General features: G+C 37.1%; 1 pseudogene; it reads right to left on the bottom strand.

The window, feature by feature from the left end:
- Positions 1-245: 245 nt before the first annotated feature.
- On the bottom strand, positions 246-5229 carry LOC120147019 (annotated as a pseudogene).
- Between the last annotated feature and the right edge of the window lie 2241 nt (positions 5230-7470).

Genomic DNA, 7470 nt, shown 5'->3' on the forward strand with positions numbered 1-7470 from the left:
TCGTATCGGTATGTTACATCTTTGTACTTAAAAAGTCCCTTTTTCCCTGCATGCCCGACTGATTTGAGTTCATAGGAAACTTCATCGGCGAAATTCTTTTCTACTATTGTCTTATGTTGACCGTATTGTTTCAGTGGTCGGGTTTTGATTGATGAACATGTGGTCCCTACTTCATCGGTGTCTTCAGCTGTTTGCAATGTGCAGATTTATTATTGCATCTGGTTTTCATCAGACGACATTCAGGATGTATGTAAATGCATGATTGTTGTATTATTATTTTTACGACGAACAGATAGATAGCCATGGTAATGAGTTTAGAAAGAAAAAAGACTCCAGTTGAATGAGATGCGGCATTCAAGCTCAACGGCGGTAAGGCCATACTCGATCTGCTCGCTCCCACCATGCTGAGAAAATTTAGTGCGTACAGTATTAATACCACACTTCAGACCTGAATCTGATTCAGCTCGGACTGTGTACACCTTCAGGCCTTATCACGGTACGGATGAGAAAGTCCCTTGGTTGAATCTTCGTAAGTTGATGAACTCGATGCCGACTCGGCGTTTGGATTCAAGCCAGCCATCTGCATGATGTTTTCGATCTCTTTTACCACTTCACCCATTGCAGGCCTATCAACTCTTGATTCTTCAACACAACTCAATGCTACGTCCACATACTTTTCTAAGCCACTGAGAGTAATTGAATCCCAACTAACGGTTGGATCAAGAATCTCTTGGAGATTATATAAACTTTTCATTTTGTCCATCATCGTCGTCACCTCTTACGATATATTTCCCGTGCTCTATCGGTTTTCTTGCTGTTATTATCTCTAACATCACTACTCCGAAGCTATACACATCGCTTTTCTCGGTCAGTTGTTGGGTCATATAATATTCAGGATCCAAATAACCCTACGACGGTAGCAAAATAACCGTTACGATGGTAAATACCGTTGGCATTGTACAAAATTGGAAGAATCTGCAACTCACCTTGTACCCTTGACTTGAGTAGTAACATGACCCTTTCACTGTCGCCCATAAGTTTGGACAGACCGAAGTCGGAGACTTTCGCATTTAACCTCGTCTAGTAAGATGTTACTCGCTTGACATCCCTATGAATAATGGGGGGATTTGCGAGCTCGTGAAGATACGCAAGACCTAGCTGAACCGAGGGCTACTTTTAGCCGTCTTGGCCAGTCCATTTTGATTCCCGACTTCCCTGCATTTTAGTATGTTCTGAATAAGCACAAAATGGGTGAAGAAAGAGCTCTTGATAGAGTATAAGATGCCTTTAAGTATGTGATCAAAGTCGTAAAGAACGCAAGCCTGTCTGCACGGTAAAATTCTGTTTATCGTCGACAACGTAACTCGATTCCGGAAGAAAAAGCAAAGGAAACAGATATAGGATACCTGACAGACTATCAGCGAGAACCATTGGCGACGTACTCGTATATTAGTATTTGTTCGTCACAGTCGAAGCAAATCCCAATAGACTGACGACGTTTTTATGATGAACTCTCGATAGAAGCTCGATCTCGGTTTTGAATTCGAGGCCACCCTGCATAGACCCTTGCTGAGCTCGTTTGATGGCAATGAGCTCCCCGGTTTGGTAAAGTTCCTCTATAAACCTGTAACTAAGAAACTCAGAGTCAATGGAGCCAAGGTACTACAAGGATGTATGTATTAGCATGAGACCACATCTATGGAGCCAAGGTGCTACATCGATGCATGTTTCAGTGAGCATTATGAAAACATATTTGACATACTGAGAGAATGAGGGTCGAAATTAACCTTTCCATAACCCCCTGATCCGATATCGCATGCTTCTGAAAAATTGTTTGTGTATTTCTTAAGCTCTTCGAAAGAGAAGCATCTTGCTCCTTTTAACTGAGGAAAGCTACCACTTGTCTTCCTAGAATCCCAGTGTGCTATGTTTTTACAGAAGAAAATCAGTCATAAACACAAGATATTCCCTAAACTCAACTGGAAAAAAGCTGAACAAATGAAATATTTATTTTACCGAACGGATTACTCCGCTTGGTTACTCGATCCGCTTTCTTCTTCTGACGATAAACATAAACCCCGGCAAGCATTAACATCAGAAACAGCACCGAAGAACCGGCTGCTGCTCCTATTTTGATGGCAAGACTTGCATTCTTCGGTTTTACAGGATCATCTATATGATAACACATACGGAAAACAATGAATCTGAACTTGCAGCATTTCAGAAAACCATTAGTTCTATAGCACGGGAATTACCCGAAAAGTGTTCATATTTGTGGCCATCGAAAGCATACGGTCCAAAGTACTTTGAAGGAGGCTTGTAAGTCTGGTTGCTAAATACATATGCAAGCATAGATATTGCACTTTTATTGAAACTCTCTTGGCCGTATGGAAATACACCAAGGTTCAAGAGAAGATATTGAGATGAATCCATCGGGATCGCTTAGCGAAACGGTTTCCACCGGAACTTGATGGGACTGAAAGAACTTATTCAAATCTTGCTCAAGAGTTTCAAATGGAACTGAGTTTCCCATGTCAAAGAATTTAAAGCCTCGGAACTCTAGTGTTCCGGTATATGGATGTGCACATCTGCATGTGGGGCTCAAGATTTGGCCCGACCAACATGAAATCGGCTGACAGTTCTTTTGAGGGGTCGAATACAAGGAAGTCGATGGGGGGTTTGCAATAAGTGTCGGTTTTTCCAGTCTCCTTGCACACCGGGTTACCTTCAAGCCTGCAGAGATCGGTAGAAAGAAAGTGATTTTAAAAGGCATCAGTAATCTGTAACATCAAGTATATATCTGCAGGCAGTGGCTTACACTATTTCAAAGCTGTATGTTCCGGCATAGTTGAAATCGGATATCTCATTGTTCTGCAAATCTATGATATGCAGTTGGTTGCTAGAGCTCGGATTAATGACCAATGTACCATTAAGTCGGTTCCATTTTAGTACCCTGTCGACGATATAACAGAAAACGGGGGAAAACCAACTATTTATTTCGATATTTCAGGAACTATGTAATGCAATTGGTGTCATACATGATCAGGCTTACTCACACAGCCTGCAAATGTGGAAGCTCAAAGAATGTAGCAGGAACTTGACCTTGAAGTTTGATATCTTCCATCATTCTGCCGTGGAAATGAATAGATTATTCTCCCCAACTACAGAAAAACACGTGATAAAGATGTACAGACAGTACTTATGTAGAGATGTCCATGTCGAGAATCACGGACAGTTCGTAGATAACAAGAGAATGGTCCTATACTAAGTCGAATGGTCGACAATGGATCTTGTTTCTACACTTAAAACAGTTGAGGAGAGAGAGGAAATACAAGACTGTTAAGGACGAAAGGGATTGAAACCACGAAGGAAAATCCAATGAATCGAAAGTATTGTTGCTCAAGTATCTGCAAAATAATGGAATAGAAAAGGAAGAAGAAAATATTAGTGACGACAAATGTATTATGGCTAAAGTTACTAAAGCATTTGTTACTTACAAGGTGCTCAAAGTGCTCATGCCAGTAAGGTTAGGCAGAGGGCCGATCAGCCTATTGTTGGACAAAAACCTGAAAATCGAAATCGAAAACAGTTAATGAAGAGAGGGTAATAGCTCCCTTTTGTCGAAGATAAACGAGTGTAGAAGACTATGAGCCTTTGTATCTCCATAGCTTACAGTTCATGAACATTTGTAAGATTGTTGAGATTCGATGGAAGTTTCCCACTTAGTGAATTGCTATCAAAGCGTCTGCAGACACGAAATCATCTTCATTATTTTAAAAGAACCAAAAACACCAACATAAACTCACTCGAGTACTCGGTCGAGATACTCACACCACCTCCAGCGTTTGCACGAGTCCTAGAGTGGAGGAAGGGTTCCAGTCAGCCTGTTGCTTTCGAATAGACTGCGAAGAGACAAAAACGAAATCTTACAAATGAAACTACACACAATGGAATGTTACATTGCAGAGCCTGCTTGATAGAAAAACTGTATGGAACTTACAGATGTATCAGACTCATATTCGAACTGAAAAGTTTAGATGGAATTTGTCCGGAGAGTTTATTTTTCCCGAAATGGCTGTAGAATGCAAGAACAACATCACTGTAAGGAAAAATAGAACCACAATGGAAAGAAAAAACATGTACAAAGAAATTCAGCATACAAGTGTTTGGTATGAGCCAACATGTCCAGCCCCGGTGTCGATCCATCTGAAACTGGAATTGGTCCTTCAAGCTGGTTATCGGCCAAGTCTAACCAATAAAGATTAGATAGATTACCAATCGATGGTGGAATAGTGCCGGTGAAGCCATTAGAATTTAGTGATCTGCAGGCAATATAGGCCATTAAACATCACACATTCATGTAGTCTCATAACGCCCTTCGGTTAAGGTCGAATTCTTACAGGAATTTCAATTGCGCAAAGATCCTATTGTATCAGGAATTTGACCGATGAAGCCACAGCTAACCAAGATTCTGCAAAATTTATATGACAAAGAGAAGCCAATTAAGAATTTTAAAAGAAGAAATTTGATTCTAGGTGATGGTTTGGCAGGAAATATCTCCTTACAAGTTCGTTAGCTTCTTTAAGTTCCCTATTGTTGATGGAAGAGGTCCGGTGAGGTCGTTATAAGATAGATCCCTGAAAAAAAGAAGCAAAATCTCTAACCATGGAAAAACTACTGCATCTAAGTATGAAGAATGGAAGCAGACAGTGGATATAAAGGATTTACAATTGCTGCAATTCCGATAAGATCGAAAGGTCTCCAGACAACTCTCCCTCCAAGTTCATGCTTGGCAATGTACTGAACCAGAAAAAATATTACTTGTGACAACAGAATCAAACAATGCTTCAAGGGAAGAATGAACCAACAACTTACATCAAGGTCACTCGAGAACCACTGCACTCGATACCGACCCATCCATCGCGACAAGGGTCGCCTCGCAGCCATCCGGGAGGTAAATTCTTCCACTCATCTGCTAGTGATCTTAGAGCAGCAGCTGCAGAAGAATTGGACAAAAGTTTCCCTTGATCACATACACAAGGAATCTCCAAGTGCAATTAGATAGCATGCATTAGAGTCAAACTTACAATCACCACTATCAGTAGTAGCTGCCATGACATACATTTGAACTACAAAACATAGCAGAAACAACCAAATGGATGAACCCATTTCTTGAGAGCTGAAGATCATAAACTATTTGGCTTGGTTTCTAGTTTTGCACAGAAACTGTATACAATTCTAGTTCCAACTCCATTATTACAAAGAGAGTATATAGATACATCAGGAAAAAAGAGTATAAATGGTATTTTTAGTGGACCAACAGATTGCAGTTTGCACAAGTAAACACTAGCATTAACAATGGACACCCCAATTTTAGCCCTTTGTGTTGCCGTGTGAAAGTCGACAATCTTTAAGTTTGGATGGAAAAGGTATGTTGTATTTAAAATATTTGTGTTCGATACATAATATGAAGATATTATGTTGAAATATATATATAAATAGTAATATATCTGATATATATCTGTATTCGATACATACTCGAACCTAAAAACTATAGAAAAAAGAACTTAGCTGTCCATGATAAATAGATGGAGCCAGCCAGCCAGCCAGGCCAACCAGCTAGCCAGCCAGTGGCTGTCATTCGTTCCAAGTGGTCATAAAAACAGGCCCCAAGGCATTAAAGTTCATTAAATAGAAATCTACCAAGCCAAGAGTGACAGATAGATGGGTTTGTATTTTGGCATGATGGTAAAACAAATCTAAGGTTTATCAACTTTTCAATTATATTTAAAGTTCTTTTTTTGGTCATTTAAATTTTAAAGTTTTAATTTTGAATAAATTATTTTTAAAAATAAAGTTTAAGGTTTAGATTTTTAAAGAAAATATATTAAGAGTACAATTGGAAAAAAAAGTGAAACATTAAGGACTTTTTAACTTTCAATGATTTGAACATTTGAAGAATTAGTTTACAGTCACTTTCAAATTAAAACCTTGAAGAGTAAGGAGAGAGAACCGAACCCACTATACATATGGATAAGATTCGTATGCACGACATAAAATTTATGAACTTTACATAATTATGATTAAACTTAAAATAAAATGATTTATTTTTTTATCAAAGTTAAAGAAAAAAATAGTATTATACATGAAATTTTAATCTCGATCGTCCATTTAAACCGGATTCATCGTTTTGTCATTTCATGCATAATCTAAGAAGTGCCCAACAAAATGGGAAAATGTGTGGGCAACTGCCAATAATAGTGAGGGTGACCTGGGACAATTTAAAAATGTGGATTTTGGTAAACAAAGTAATGTTGATTACGCGTATTTGATCCATATGGATCATATTAATTCGAGACATTAGGGTTCGGTTTGTTTAGATATGTCAATGTGATTATTTAAGTCAGGTCATCTCAAATTCAATCTATTTTTAGATTATTTGTATGTCTTATTTTCTTTTTATGTCTTATTTTAATGATCAAAATACATTTATAAGAAGTACGAATCAAATTACCTCAGTAGTTGAAGAGTTGGTTGTTATCTCTAGAGGTCATACGTTCGAGAGCATCAAAGACTACAAGAGCATATGAGCTTTCATTGTTAAATGAATGAAAATCTTTATAATCATCCTAGATTAATAAAAAAAATGCATTAACAAGAATAAAATTACATTTTGATAGCTAAAACTTTTAATTTGTCTTTGACTTAACTATATGATTTAATTTTCTAAGATACCTTTGTGGTCTTTGTACTTGTAAAAAAATTAGAGTGACCTATTAATAATAAATGTGACCTTAAACCTAAAAAAGTAATTAATGTCACTATTTGACCAATGAAAACCATCACATTAACACTATAATGATCAACATGATTTCTGTTAATCAAAGAGTGATAATGAATATTTTATGGGTTTTAAAGACCATATAAAATATTTAAAAAATGAGAGACCATATCAATTTTTTCTTTAAAAATATGAGGGTCTCAAAATAATTAAGCCAATTTTTAATTAGAGCAAGTTGGCTCTCATTCATCTTGAACTATTTACCAAATCATTCAGTTTGATTAGACTTGTCCATAGGCGGTCTGGCCCAATCAACTCAACCTACCGTAAATCGGATTTGGATAAAAGTTTTCTGTTTGTACAACGGTTGGGACATATCTAAATAAATTAAATAATTCAAAATATTTTTTTTAAAATTTAATTATATTAATAAATAAATATTAATATAAAACTATATATTTTAATATTGTTTTTAAATAAAAATATCATTGGGGTTCATACATATAAACATATCTAAGGTGGTGTTTGTTTTTGTATGGGTAAAAGGTCTGCAGTCTGCAGACCACATCTGCAGGCATCTGCAGCAGAAGAGGTGGACCAAAAGTCTACAGTATACAAGAAGAAGATGTTTGTTTTTTAACGTCTGCAGACTGCTAAAATAAACTGAAATATAAATAAACTGATTTTTT

Source organism: Hibiscus syriacus, unplaced genomic scaffold (assembly GCF_006381635.1).
Source record: "Hibiscus syriacus cultivar Baekdansim isolate YM2019G1 unplaced genomic scaffold, ASM638163v2 tig00110933_pilon, whole genome shotgun sequence".
In the NCBI taxonomy this organism is placed as follows: domain Eukaryota; kingdom Viridiplantae; phylum Streptophyta; class Magnoliopsida; order Malvales; family Malvaceae; genus Hibiscus; species Hibiscus syriacus.